Source organism: Rhinoderma darwinii, chromosome 2 (genome assembly GCF_050947455.1).
Source record: "Rhinoderma darwinii isolate aRhiDar2 chromosome 2, aRhiDar2.hap1, whole genome shotgun sequence".
NCBI classification, from domain to species: Eukaryota; Metazoa; Chordata; class Amphibia; order Anura; family Rhinodermatidae; genus Rhinoderma; species Rhinoderma darwinii.
In genome coordinates, this window is record NC_134688.1 from 108,552,074 (window position 1) to 108,568,027 (window position 15,954).

General features: G+C 38.6%; 1 protein-coding gene across 2 annotated transcripts in view; it reads right to left on the bottom strand.

Moving 5' to 3' along the window:
• RBMS2 (RNA binding motif single stranded interacting protein 2) overlaps positions 1 to 15,954 on the bottom strand; it is a 107,540-nt gene that overhangs the window by 90,666 nt on the left and 920 nt on the right. The window lies entirely within an intron of this gene.

The window sequence follows — 15,954 nt, forward strand, 5'->3', positions numbered from 1 at the left end:
CCTGCACACTGACTGCACGTCTCCCGAGGCCCCCTCTCTTTCTTCCCGTGAGCTGAAGTGAGAGCTGCAAATATATGCAGATCCCAGTTTAACCTGCGCTTACTCATGCTAGATCGCTGCTTGAGCTGCCATCCAGGTCTTGTTTGAAAGCCAAGAATCCTAGCTTTAGAAAAAAACAGAGCCGTTAGCAGCAAGAACATATCAGATACATCCTTGGCAACTGAAGTGCTTGCCTGCCACTACGTACGAGATACGTCCTTGGCAGAGAAAGGGTTAAACGCTATGCCCCACAAAATGGCTATATTGCAACCAATTTTTTTGTCCCAATACATTAAAAATAAAAACCGCAATTTCGCAATAGGTCTTGATTAAACATTTCCTACGATTTATTTTTTTGGCCTACAGCACCTATGCGGTCTCCATGGTAACATACTACAAACAAACCCTTTGTAGTCTGATCCTGCAGTCATAGTCCCTTCCATCTGTCCTCTACATCTTGCTAATGAACATTCGGCAGGTACTTTTTTTTTTTAAGATAGATTGTTATTGAATTTTTAAATATACACAGTCAATGTACAAAACAAGCCTCTCCTTTCCCTTCCGTGCAGCCTCAACTACAACCTTGTCTTCACATCATACCCTACATTTTAGTTATATAGCAGTTAGGTATTGTTAGTTGTGATCACACCGATAATCGGCAGCCAAATATTACCGCAGGAGCATTCACATGTGGGCCAATAAAAAAACATGAATTTGGAACATTTGGAAAAAATCATTTGTAACATGGAATATATCTTTTTGTGTAAAATGAATGCCATTTTCCCGGTTGCGCCATAAAGGTCTACTGTCTTTAGGTCAGTTTTTACAATTCTATATATTATGAAAAACTTTTTTATGTACACATCAGTACAATATCTCCTAAACTCTCTTGTTGCAGACAAACTGCTCCATATGCATGAAAATGTAAAAGTTTTTCTTTCTCTGAAATACTAAATCCAAATTCTGGAATACCGATAGCCGTGCCTCCCGCTCAACATCAATCTTATTAATCTCTCATCTCTTCGGATTGTACTCCATTTCAGATTTCAACAGACGGAAGCCCAACTAAATGACAGATCAGTCTTATGCATTAACATTAGTTATGTCTGTAGTCCCTAGTAAGTGAGGTGAATATCGGTTCAGCTAACAAAATAGCCTTTCATTTGTTCAAGAATATTTTTTTCTGTAAAAACTGCACAGTTGCATTAGGCAGAGCCAGTTAGACGTGTGCTATCTATTTCCTGTGTACCAGAATCACGCTCGCGGGGAGCATGTGACGGGAGTGTTCTGTTCCCTCTGTCACCCTCAGGTCACTGAAAGGGCTTGAAGCCTGGATGCGTTACTAGATTTCTGTTTGATTGATTTTGAATCATTGTATATGCAAGTATTTTATACGGTTTTTATAAAGTTATGTGGTCAGATTGTTTTCCTATATGCAATTCTTTTTTTCTTTAGGGTGTTTTTATTGCATCAATAGTCAAGGTTGAAATTGGATTATCACAAAGCTCAACAACTATATTGAATCTCTCCTGCTTCTTTCTGGCTGGGTTGCCATCCATACTGTTTACCCAAAATATTACCGAAATGTGGGAACTGGGCCGTAGTTTCTCAAAGGAACAAAAAACAAAGGTAATTTACAGGAACTCAACTATAAAATCCTAGTATAGAACCCGCGCTAAATTACACAAAATGTATCCTCAGGTTTCCCATCTCTGTTGGAGGTGTGGTACAGTGTTACATATCTGGTTGCCATGTCCTGCCATAGCTTCGCTGTGGCAGGAGGTGACCTCCTTGTATAATGCTCTATGTCAGATGTCTATAGAGATCTCTCCAGAAAGCACTATTATCCATATTTCCTGGCTCCGTTCCTAAGTTCAAAGGGGACTTCTCCGCCACTTTGTCTTAGCTGTACGTCAGATCATTGCTTGACTGAGGAAATCCAATACTCCTCCATCCAGGTTGACATGGGTGGAAGCATTGTACTCTCTGATGCGTATGAAGGAGATTAAAGCAAATGAAGACAACACATATGCCGCCTTTTGGGCTGTATGGTCGATCTGGTCCCAATTTTGATCCTCTCTAGATTTGGATAACTGGCTGTCCAATGGTGCTCGTGTTGAAATGGGAATCTCCATCTGATGTCATATAACTGCCAGGTATCTCCCTCTTCCTATCCTTTGCCATTCTCTCCCTCCTCCCCTTTACATTGCCCTTTTCTTTTGTTTTTTTTCTTTTTGTTTGTTGTACCGTTAATATAAAATCTGTACTATAAATTGTAATGTGCCTTAGCACTGACGATATGGCTCTACTTCACTTGAGGGTTCGCCCTATTACTCTAATTGTTCTGGAACAGCCAAACATTTTTACGTAGAAGAAAATATACAGATTTATGACATGTTGACCTCTTGTATCTACTCCCTATTCTTTAGCGATTGTAAGCTCCTATTGAAAGGACTCCTACCAAATGTGTCTTGTAAACACTGTTTCAAGTTTTTTTTTGTCATTGTTACACTGTGTTACCTTAATATTGTGCTATGTAAAGCGCCGTGGACGTTGATGGCCCTATATAAATAACACTACTCTGTAATTACATTACATTTCCATATCTATACAAAGATTGCCTTGCATCAATAATGGATCTGGTACAGTAGCTGCACAATCTAGTAGGAACATATAGAACAATGAATACAAAAAGTTGTATGCCATACCAGAAATTTGCATTATGCAGCAGAATAATTTTACTTACATCTATACAAAATCATTGTAGTACCTTGAATTATGTCCTTCAGTGTAATTCTAGTGTAACGTGTGCTATATTGCCTAAAGGCTTATTCAGATGAGCATATTTGTACTATACCGACAACAAATACGCCACTTATTGTCCGTAATTAATGTACTTGCATTTTAATATTAGTATTTGTTCAGTATTTAAATTTTCTTCCATATTCTGTTCCGCATTCACATCCGTATTAGTTCAGTTCTATTCATCGGTTTATTACTTCCTGGTTTCTGAATCTCCTCCCTGACATTATTTTATAAAGAAATACAGTGAAAAAAACGCCACCAAAAATGCATGAAATACGTGTTAAATTCAATAAAATATGCAGTTTGCATATTTTACATGCACATCCTAATGACTTAAATGAGGTGTAAAGTTCCGTAATACGCCACGCAATAGGACATGTTACGATTTTGAAAATGTGGTCACTTATACAAAAACGTGCGTATGAAAAAAAGGCCCCATGCACACGAACGTGCTTTTGCTGCCGCAATTCCCCCGAAAATCCACAGGAGAATTGCGGCCCCATTCATTCCTATGGGGCCATTCACACGACCGTGGTTTTCACGGTTCGTGCATGGCCCCGGAGCCCGTTTCGGGCTCATTGAAAATAATGGCCGCGGCCATGTGCATAGCCTCGCGGCTGTCACTCCGTGGCCGGCCGACCCGGAAATCACGGCGGTGCACATGGCTACGGTCGTGTGCATGAGAACTAATGCTGTTTGTTTGCCGTTTTTACATAACATATTACGTATCTTACTAAATACGGTAAAAATACAAAGCTTATATACGCTCGTCTGGAGGAGGCCTTACACGCGTGTTGCATGTGAGGGAATACAAAGCAGATACTGAACATCTTTAAGTAGTATCAGCTGTTATTCATGGGCACTTTCAATGTAAGTGAAAGCACGTGAATCAGTTATTCTGTATTTTTTGTACAAGATCATTTATTTTCGTTATTAATGCTATATACAGTATAATTCAGCATGGCAGACTTATGATCTACATATGACCATACAAACTTCTAGAAACAAAGTGCAATATGTATGAAAACTCATTTATCAATGACAAAAACTTCTTCATCTTTGCATGTTTTTTAGAATGACAAAAAAGGAAGTATTAAATGTAGCATATTTGTAGAAAGTCATTGTCATTCATAATAATTTAGGTTATATAAATTTACTACTCATATACATGCAATATGGAGAAGTATCCGGCACACAAACAAATGTGGTTCAATTTTTCGATTTTATTAAATTTGATGCCATGGGCAATGTGCGTGCAACGTTTCGGTTCAACGACCTTCGTCAGGCACTAGATCCCACTTGGCGTACGATTCGTGAGTTATATCGCGCTGCAGTCAGTATGGCGGCTTGCTGCTTCGTTTCCAGTGCCAAAAACGAAGCGGCAAGCCGCCATACTGACTGCAGCGCGATATAACACGAATCGTACGCCAAGTGGGATCTAGTGCCTGACGAAGGTCGTTTAACCGAAACGTTGCACGCACATTGCCCATGGCATCAAATTTAATAAAATCGAAAAATTGAACCACATTTGTTTGTGTGCCGGATACTTCTCCATATACAATTGGGTTGGGACCCTATTCGTGCACCTCTTTCAATCTTGTGCGCTCTGAACCAATACAGACCATATACATGCAATGTCAGCAGCAATTTCTTAAACTGTACCAATATTCTACTAGTAAGGCGCTCCTGTCTGAATCCTGGCACTGGTTCCTAGTGAGTTTATTCTAGAAGCGCTTCACAAATTTTTCACCAGTAGTCTAGCCATGATTTTGAAATAATGTTCTGGCTCATATAAGTTGGCCTGAATTTACTTTACTTAAAATAAGGCAAGATATACTTGGAATCTACTCATAATGTATAGTCATGTGTAGTCATGTATTTAGAGAAAATGAGCATTATGAATATCCAATTTGGAGTGTTGCCCTAAAAGTCTCAAATGTAAATTTTAACAATACTAGATAGATATTGTTTTTAGATATTGATGTTTATAGATGTGCTCTTGCAATGTTGCCTCTGCTATTCAAAATTTTGGCATATTTTATATATATATATATATATATATATATATATATATATATATATATATATATATATATATATATATATATATTATATATACAGATATTAGGATTGCTGGTACACAAAACTTGAATTTTGCTCTGAAATTTCCAAATGTGTGTGTGTGTGTCTATTATTTTAGTTCTGTTCTTCTGAACTCCATGAACCCTGTCTTATTTTTACAGGAGCTATGACAAGGAGCAGTGGTGAGAGTGACAACTCCGATCCCTGCCACCGCTCATGTGTAACTAAAGACAGAGCTGGCGGAGAAAGAGTAAAGGACTGGAAGTATACTCTACATCATTCATGATATCCTTGCTGCCTCAGTACATTGTAACCGCTATAGGGGAAACAATACCATATTGATGGGAGATATACTGTACATGTAGATCAAATTTTGTCATCTACCTCATTCACTGCTCATGTGCACTACTTTATGTAGGGGAAACTATAAATGAATGCTGAGTGCGACTCAATAATCATAAGTCACCTGGATAAACTGTGAAAATGGACTTACCTATTACAAAGCATATATTAGACCATTTACCTTCTCTACTTAGAGACAGAAAAAAAATATTGAAATTGAATAACTTAAGTGTATCCATGAATTGGACACATTGGGTCCTAAGGGACTTAATATTGACTTTAGTCTGAAACCGTTATTGTAAAGATGGATTTTAGAATATGTGATTCGGTTTATTTATTTATCATTTTTATTTAGTCCTGCTTAGTTGTTTATTAGAGTGAACTTTCTGTAGTTTGGACCTTATGTATTGATCTTTGTTTTATTGTAGATTGATTGGAGGTAGAAGAACATATACCAAAATTATTGGCATGATCTCCTGTCTTATATGGGAAAATTAATAGGAATTATGGACTTGAAACGCTGGCTGCATTATATTTTCATGAGTTGGTATTCGAACGGAAATGTTCCTATCGATCCATCAATATCTTTTTGAACGGTTATTGTATGTTATTGCAGTCTCCTGGGATGCTGCCCTTCGATTGGTGTTGCTGGAGACTGACATCACACAACTCGGACCAATAGAAGGAAGACACTACGTGTACAAACAGCCTACATTCATGTCATTATTTGTCAAAGTTCATGCTTATGGATTGGCCATAAGATTATGGTATGTGGACTTCTACTTATATAATGTCACGGAAATAATGTGTATTATATAGTATTTTTTGTATGAGATTGGCAACTGCACATAAAATAATATAGGATTTACACTTGTTGATGGTAGTTACTATGACAATTGATTCATTATATTGCATACATGCACTTTAACCAATGACAGATATGGGAGGGATATATATATATATATATATATATATATATATATATATATATATATATATATATATACACATGCACTTTATTTATTATTACATGCTTGATAAAGGCAGTTTATTCTAAATGTAACTGCATAAATAAACTGCATTTTGCACTCAGAAGTTCCGGAGATGCTGTGACCTCCTTTGCACATTGGAGTTTGTGGGATTGGCACACCAGTGATCACGGGCACAGCAGGACGGAACCGCAATACTGACTCTTTACTTGCTTTTGTTTTACTATAGGGGAAGGGATGGTATGGAGACAACACTATACATTTTTAGGTTTTCACTTTAGGATGTGTACTAAGACTTTTTAAAATTTCCACAACTCAATAGATCGCTTAGTACAAAATATTTCAACTTTCTACAATGAACATTTTCAAATATATATATATATATATATATATATATATATATATATATATATATATATATATATATATATATATATATATATATATATATAATATATATATACTAGTCCTTCTCAATGAATTAGAATAACATCAAAAAGTTAATTTATTTCAGTCATTTAATTCAGAAAGTGAAACTCATATATTCTATAGATTCATTACACACAGAGTGATCTATTTCCAGCATTTTTTTCTTTTAATGTTGATGATTATGGCTAACAGTTAATGAAAACCCAAAATTTTGTATCTCATAAAATTGTAATATTATATAAGCCCAATTTCAAAAATGATTTTTAATACCGAAATGTTGGCCTACTGAAGAGTATGTACAGTATATGCATATCTATCAGGAGAGGTCGCTCCTGCGAAGCAATGCACTTGCTTCTGTGATGCTCCATTTATCTACTTTATATATATATATATATATATATATATATATATACATACACTATTGCCTGGCATAACCATGCACATCTATGAATTTTAGAATGGCCATACACATTAGATAGCTGTCAGCCGAATGATCATTTGGCTGACAGCCATTACTCCCAACCCCCCCATACTTATGCAAGCTTGGCTGAGTGTGTGTTATTCTTAATGGGGAGAAGGAAGTAGGCCGCTTCCAGACACTTCTGGCGGCGGCTTATCTCCCCTGAGAACAAAATGATCGGGCATGTTAAAAATCCAACTGCGTGATCCTTCTCTCTGCGACATCTGCAATCAGGAGAGAGTCTGGAAGCCGTCATACACATTAGACGGTATGCCAATCCTGCCGAAATCATCAGTTCGCCCAACAATAATCTAATGTGTACGGCCACCTTAATAGTTGCAATTTGCAGGTATAAGGATAGAAGGGCAGGTATGAGTTTAGAGGAGAGAGGACTAGAAGAGAGCTAAAAGTGGGGTTGCCTTCTATTAAGGTAACATGTGCAGCACGCTCATAGGCATATAGGGTATACGTTTTTATTGCCATATATAGAGAAAAACAGAAAACCTATTGACACTTACTATTAAATTAGTACCAATATCAGGACATGGTTATAGATATTTCTTATGTTATTCTCCAACCTTGCCAATGGGTTCATTGTTTAGAAAGTAATACCTCATTATGGTTTATAGTGACACCTCCTTTTCCTGAGAAATGAAGGAGAGAATGACGCGTTTCATCTTGTTCTGGAAAACTAGTTGTAGCAACTGGACTCTGTATAAAACATGGGATTTTCCCAGTAATCTGTAGAATGACATCACTATGTGTCTGCCAGCACCATTCCTTCCAGCACATAATACTATGCTGGCTTTCTTCTAGGCAATGTCATCTGTTCTGTGACATTAACTTTTCATTTATTCTACATTTGGAAATTGTTTGTGAAGCAGGATTGTTTATTTTATTTTGATATCTCAGCTTTATGTTACATCTCGCAAAGCTTTTATCATGTTGAACTATCAGCTCTATTACAATATAACATACCCTTGACAACGAGTTACTCAACAGTTAGATTATAGCTCAAACCTATAACTATACAAAACATATCATATTAAGTTAACGTAATCCAACTGCAAATTGTGGTGTTCCCCGCTGTAAAATGACACTTCTCTGCTGTTTCTGTAAACCTACTATTTGTCTTGTAAATCTAGAACTGTAATAATAGATCAGAGAACATTTAGTTATCATTGAAATAAAAATGAAAAATGCATTAGGGATATGAGTATCTGAAATATTACAGCAATATATCTATACAGCTATCCAGGGCTGGAATGACAACCAGACAGGTTTGGGCAGATGCTAGTGCCCACTGGGCTTGGAGAGAATTAAATATACATGCTCTAAGCTTGTCAAGCTGAGTTTAGGGCACCCCACTATGACTCTGTGGCCCAAGGACCCCATATAACTGGAACCGACACTGAACTATCCAGTCTATAGATTTAGACCAAAATCTTAGGCTCTCAATTATATAGGACAGCTTCTGAAAAAAGCGCAGCTCTGATTGAAGCTAAATTATGTATCCTATTTGTTAATTGAATTAAAATAAATATTATTATCGGAATGACTCCCTTTAAAAGAAACAACAACTCTAGTAATATAAACAAAGCCACCGACTCTCCAGATACTTTAGTATAAAAATCTGTATTCTACAATAGTTACAAAAGTTGTATTATTGAATAGAAACACTATTGGTAATAACATTACTTGTATGCATAAATATCAGAACATGTTATTGTTCTGTTTTGTGGAACACAGACATAAAATGAATGCAAATAAAAAGAGTACAATAACAAAAAAAAAACAATAAATATAATACAACAGGATAAGTAATAAAATTAAAAATAAAAGATACAAATATTCAGCTACTATTCAGATAAAAAATCTAAATGACAATCTCAATCCTGAAAACTTGTAGTAAGTGTCTCCCGTAAGGCACTCGGGGTGTATTAAAATGTATCCAACAATAGTAGTGCGTCCGGATGGCAACACTACAGTGTGCAAATGTGGATTAAAACTAGTGCTTTAGTGCTATTGCCCTTATGCCTGGTCCAAATTGTTGATATACCGGGATTTTCAGAAATAATTAAATTCCAATAATTATTATTTATAAGCTATGGAAGAAGAAGCTCAGGCAGCTCCGAAACGCGTTTAGCAAGATATATCATCGAAGTATCCAACTATATTACCTATATTATATCAACAACTTATTACCAATCCTGGTATCTCGGCATCTTCTGAAGTTCAGAGCGCATTTGTGGAAATATCAAGTTACCAAACGCCGAAATAGAGACACGAGAAATAAACTTGTGTATTATGCTGTCCAAGTAAGCCTGAACAACGCCGTGCAACACAGTTAGTGAACGAATTACCATCATAACAGTAAAAATAAAGGATCACATCACCTTACATCCTTGATGTTTATCAGTCTGCTGGACGGGTAAGAAGTGCAATAGCGATCACTTACTTCTATACTTGTTTGGTGGATTATTTCACAAAATATCAGTCCCCAGGGCCCCACGGTACATACTTACTACAAGTCTCCTGGATTGAGATTGACATTTAGACTTTTTATTTATTTGTAACTTTTATTTAATTAACACATATACTCCCAAAGCAGTTCTGTAAAGGGCTGGGAAATGTTTACAGCACCAACATCCCCCCATAATTTACCATAAAGGCAGCTCCATAGATACATAGACTATACGAAAAAGGAACCAGAGCATATAGCCAACCGTATGAAAAAGTACAATACTTTTTATTATACAAATACAACAAACAATTGATTAAAATACATATAAAGACACAACTCTAGTGCAGTTTGGCTGGAGCAAGACAATTCTGCTGGATAACATGTAAGAAATATATTTAAGGCTGTACTAAATATCTGCAGGTCTTTCATTCCAACCCAAAGTGGGGATTCAAAAAATTATTAACTCAAATCCCTGTAGACATGTGTGAATATATAGGAAAAAATAAGGGAAAAGGGAGAAAATGTCAGTGCCTGCAGATTAAAATGAGACAGCCTTACCCATAGCATCAGACAAAGTGTTGCTCCACCACCAGACCCCAACGCGCGTTTCGCTCTCTTATTTAATGTTGTATTTATTGCTTTTTACTGTATTCTTTATTTTCATTCATTTTATGTCTCTGTTCTACAAAACAGAACAATTAGATGTTCTGATATTTATGAAAATAATTAATTTTATTACTAATACTGTTACTATTCAGTAATACAACTATTGTGATAAATGGCGGATTATCATTAGGGCGGTACGGGCAGCCGCCCGGAACCCAAGGCTCCTGGGGGGCCCATGGCCGGCCGAACCGCACATGATCGCACGGGCCTCCTCATGCCCGTTGGGGTCGCTAGCACCAGAGGGGGCCCCTGTGCTAGCGGCAGCCACATTCATTTGTATCTGAGTCCTCAGGACTTCGATACAAAGGAATACTATAGGCTGCAGGTCACGTTCGGCTTGCAGCCTATAAGGCACTGGGAAGACTCCCTGCGCAGGCCGGCGTGATGAGGTACTGCATCACACCGGTCTGCATATGTGTCTAGTCCGGAGGATTCACACGTGTCCAGCTGGAGCGGCCACCACGGGGTAAGGTAAGTAAACTGTGTATATTTTTTTAGGTGGGGACTATCGCTGTGTATATATTCAAGGAGGGGGGGGGACTGCGCCGTTACACTATATACAAGGGGGAGTGCTGGGCGGCCCTATATACAAGGGGGAGGGTAGCGCTGTGTGGGCCTGTATACAAAGGGGGAGTGCTCTGTGACACTATATACAAGGGGGGAGTGCTGTATGGCACTATATACAAAGTGGGGAGCGCTGTGTGTCCTATATACAAGGGGGGGCTGTGTAGCGCTATCCACAGCGGTATGTGTGTGGCACTCTTTATAGGGGGGGCCTTTTGGCGCTATTTACAAGAGGGGGAGGGCTGTGTGGCGCTCTCTACAGGGGGGCTGTATGGCACTATCTATAGGGGGCTGTGTGTAACGCTCTCTACGGGGGGATCTGTGATATCTACAGGGGGCTGTGTGTGTGGCGCTATCTATGGGGGTGTGTAATATCTACAGGTGCTGTGTGTGCCACTATGTACAGGTGGCTGTGTGTGGCACTATGTACAGGGGGCTGTGTGTATGTGGTGTTTTACAGTGTGTTGTATTATTATATTCAGGCGTGCAGTGTTTGGTGCTATTATATTTAGTGGCACAGTATTTGGCACCATGATAACTTTATTTTCGTTTAAAGGTGTGAAAATGTTGGAAAAGTGAGGAGCCGAAGACATCTGAGTGGCAAATTCTGCAAAAATGGGTCATGGCCGGGAGAAGTCGTCATGAGCTCTGGACCGGATGGAGAAGAAAAGAGGGAAAAAACTACTAGAATCTGAGACGTCGTCACCTGTGAGTCACTAGATTTATACAGAATCGGTCACCTCTCTTGACATGTTTATTATAGGAAATCCTTGTATTTCACAAAAAGTCTTTCTGCAGTCCAGGACTGATAGACAATTCCACTTGTCAGGAGGATGTGTCCCAGCACAGTGTGATACTGTCAGTATGTAGGGACACAGCCCTGTGACAGTGGAATCGTAACACCCATTTGTTAATGCTTGCCCAAAAAGGTAGTGTTAAAAATAGTTGCGACAGGGCGGCGGTTCGGAAGGGGGGCCCAAATTTGGGTAACAGCCCAGGGCCCATGGTCTACTTAATCCGCCACTGATTGTGACCATTTAGTATACAGAATTTACTGAAGTATCTGGAGAGACAGTGTTTTTGTTTACATTTTAAGTAGGTTTTGTGGGTATTAAAAGTACCAGTGCACTCGATCCGCCAGCCATAACTATGGTTTTGGTAAGCTACTGAAATGTTTTACACTTGTTTAATTTTAATAATAAGAATAGAGTTCTAGCAGTGGCTGCCATGATGTCAACACATTTCAACAACTCTTGTGAGCGGTCCGTTTACAGCACACACACACACACACACACACACACACAATACACACATACATACATACATACTAGGGCTGGGCAATTAATCAGGAAAAGAAATGAAACCGAAATTCAGCTCAAATATCCGACGTCATCTTGTGCATTTCGTTTTTTTTCATTCCCTCCCCCCATCCTCAGGACGCAGATACAGTTGGTTCCAATGGTAGAGCAGGGGGCCGTAAGTATATGGGCAAAATATTGAGACGCACCTCTTCTTAATTAAATTCCGGTATCTCATTCAGTCCCATTGCCACCGGTGTATAAAAACAAGCACCTAGCCATGCAGTCTGCCTTTACTAACATTTGTGAAAGAATGGGTAGTTCTGATGCTTTGTTCACATCTGTGTTGGGATTGCGTTCATGGCTTCCGTCTGAGCTTTCAGTCAGAGAAACCCATGAACGAAATCCAAACCGAAACAAACGGAGACCATAGGTTTCCGTTTGCATCACCATTGATTTCAATGGTGACGGATCTGGTGCAAATGGTATTTGTTTGTCACCGTTGTTTAAGGGTTCAGTCGTTTTGACGGAATCAATACCGTAGACGACTGTGCTATTCATTCCGTCTAAATTACGGAACCTTTAAACGACGGTGACAAATGGAAACCATTTGCACCGGATCCGTCACCATTGAAATCAATGGTGATGCACACTGAAACCCATGGTTTCCGTTTGTTTCTGTTTGGATTCTGTCCATGCGTTCCCCTGACGGAAAAGTCTGATAGAACCCATGAATGGAGTCCCAACACAGATGTGAACGAAGCCTTATGAGCTCACTGGATTCAAGAACGGTACTGTAAAAGGATGCCACCGTTGCAACAAGTTAGTTTGTGAAATTTCTGCCCTGTTACTGTTTATGGTGCCATATATTCTAGTCTATTCTGATTCCACAGACCAATGAAGAAAACTTGCATCAAGGTTTAACTGTAGGAAACATTTCAGGAAATAGTGTCACAAAGACTACATACACTTTAATAATTGTCAACCAGAAAAAGAGGCAGAGATTGCAGAAATCTTTTAAGCACCCATGCAGCGAGTTTTGTAACCAAAAGATTCAAATCCCAGCAGCTTTTTTTTGACTATCCACTATCAAGTGGATAAAACAACACACTCACACAAACATCTATACAGAGCAATTACCAAAATTGTGGTTTGGAAACGGCATTTTCAACATTGTACAATCCCATTAAGACGAAGTGTGTCACATCAGTGCTGCTTCCGGTTTTACAATATAAAAGGTGTCTCTTTTTAGGCCCCATGCACATAACCGTGCCTGTAATCACGGTCCGTGATTACGGGCATGGCCGGCCACGGACAGGCGCCCACATTTGCGAGCTGTGTTTCCCATATAAAGTATGGGAGTCTGGTTTGTATAAAGCAAAAGATAGGACATATCCTATCTTTTCAAGAGGCTTTCTACGGCCCGGACACCTTCCTGCAAATATATGGGAAGATGTCGGTGGTAAATCAAATGGATGGGTCCGTAACTGCGGACCGTAATTACGGTCCACAATTACGGACTAAAATCTACAGTCGTGTGCATGGGGCCTTACTGTTCTGTATGTTCACATTACTACAATCAGTATTAACAAGACTAAAGCAGAGGAATCTTAGAACATACACTACATACCTAATAAAAAAGACCGCTATACTGCTTATGGTGGAGCAGAAAAGAAATATTATTTATAGAGTGATGTGAAACATTGCCATAGGCCAGTCTAGAAAATAATATGACTGAAAAAAAGTTACTGAGGTTTGCAACTTCTCAACAGCGGTCTGAACCAAATATACTTTTTCACCTTTGCTACATTCGGTAAAAAACATAGGATGTGGTCCATGTGGGAGATGTAATGTCACCCATCATAGATGTCCAAAAAGGTGTAATAAGTAAATGTGCGCATACACATAATACAGAACGGCAATTGTTAACTGTTCGACTTAAAAAGATGAAGGTTAATGATTATTGTTGTGCGTTTGTTACTAAAAGAACAGTTGTGATCAATTGAGATTTGTTCAGTTGTAACACATCGAAAGTTTTACATATTTCTCATCCATTACTAATTAATCGCTGCGATTATAGCATTTTACACCTCGTTCACATCTGCGTTGGGGTCCCGTTCTGACGTTCCGTCAGAACGGGACCCTGAACAGACACAAACTGACACAGACGGAAACCAGAGGTTTTCGTTTCCATCACCATTGATTTCAATGGTGACGGATCCAGTGCCCATGGTTTCCGTTTGTCTCTGTTGTGCACCGGACCCGTAGTTTTGCCGGAATCAATAGTGAAGCAATAGCGTAGTCGACTATGCTATTACTTCCGGCAAAACAACGGGTCCGGTGCCCAACAGAGACAAACGGAAACCATAGGCACCGGATCCGTCACCATTGAAATCAATGGTGATGGAGACAGAAACCTCTGGTTTCCATCTGTGTCGGTTTGTGTCTGTTTAGGGGCCCGTTCTGACAGAAAGCTCAGACGGAACGTTAAAACGGGTCCCCAACGCAGATGTGAACGAGGCCTAAGTGGGAATGATTTTCTTCAACATCCAGCATCCTCATACCAAAAAATATCACAGCACAGATCGGAGCAATGTTTACAGCAATAAATAATTCACATCTTTCTTCACCAGAAAAAACATAAAACCATTGTGAAACAACATAAAACCCTTGTCTTGAAAAATATTTCCACTTTCAGAGAATCCCTACCCCCATTCCTCTCTAAGAGGTTTGGTGTAGGGGGGGGGGGGGTAATTTATTCTTTAATTCTATAGTCTAGTGAGATTTGTTGATGGTTTTGCTTGCCCCCATGCCAGGTATCACTGAGCGGGGTGAAATCAGTTTGCTACTATCTTCTGGAGAATCTCTGAGCAGGTTCCAGGGAACCCCATGTTTTCAGGGAACCCTGGTGAGGAAATTCTGGCATACATGTCCAGTGAACACGTAGTTATTAAGATTACAATTTAAACAATTCTAAACCTTTGGAACAATAGCTGCCGAGTGTAAATACACAAACCGATCAATGCTAAATGATAAAATAATTTAAAAATATTGATCTTTATGGTATTATTGTAACATGTCAATTGCCGTCCTCCGACATATCCTACTGTACTCTATTACTAGTTCATTTGGACGCATGCAGATGGTACAACAATTACATCTGATATTTGTATCAATTTTGGTAGGTGCCTATCGCTTATTTGTGGTTGTACATAAAGCTTGGTTGTACATGTTTTGAGATTCCAATTGTTGGGGGCTAAAAATCTGGGTGTGTAAACCCAGTAAAGAGAACAATTCAAGGACAGGTGTTTTCTTTTCATGTGAGGTGGAAATGGCCTTTAGTGTTGACATCGGCAATATACCTATTAAAACTGGAATGTATAAGTTAATTAGATATATATGTGTTATTAAAATTCAATGAATGATATATACATTTGTATTGTGTGCTGTATATTTATGTTTCTTTTTACATTTGTAATTAGATAAATTGATGTTGATTATATATCCCACTGTCAGTGCTTTCGAGAGACATCAAGATTGCGTAGAACACTGAAATCACGTAAAACACAGGAAGCCCAAGTATATCTATAGGTTCATACATACACACACACACACACGCATATATATATATATATATATATATATATATATATATATATGGGATGCACTTTGATAACCTCGGATCTAGTATTCTTGAGAATGTAATGAGCCACACATTACTTTAAATCTGCAGTGTTATCTGCCATGCATAACACAGGTTTGGATGATAAGTTATGATGATGAGTTCATAGGGTAGGGTCATCTTTTAAATCTTGG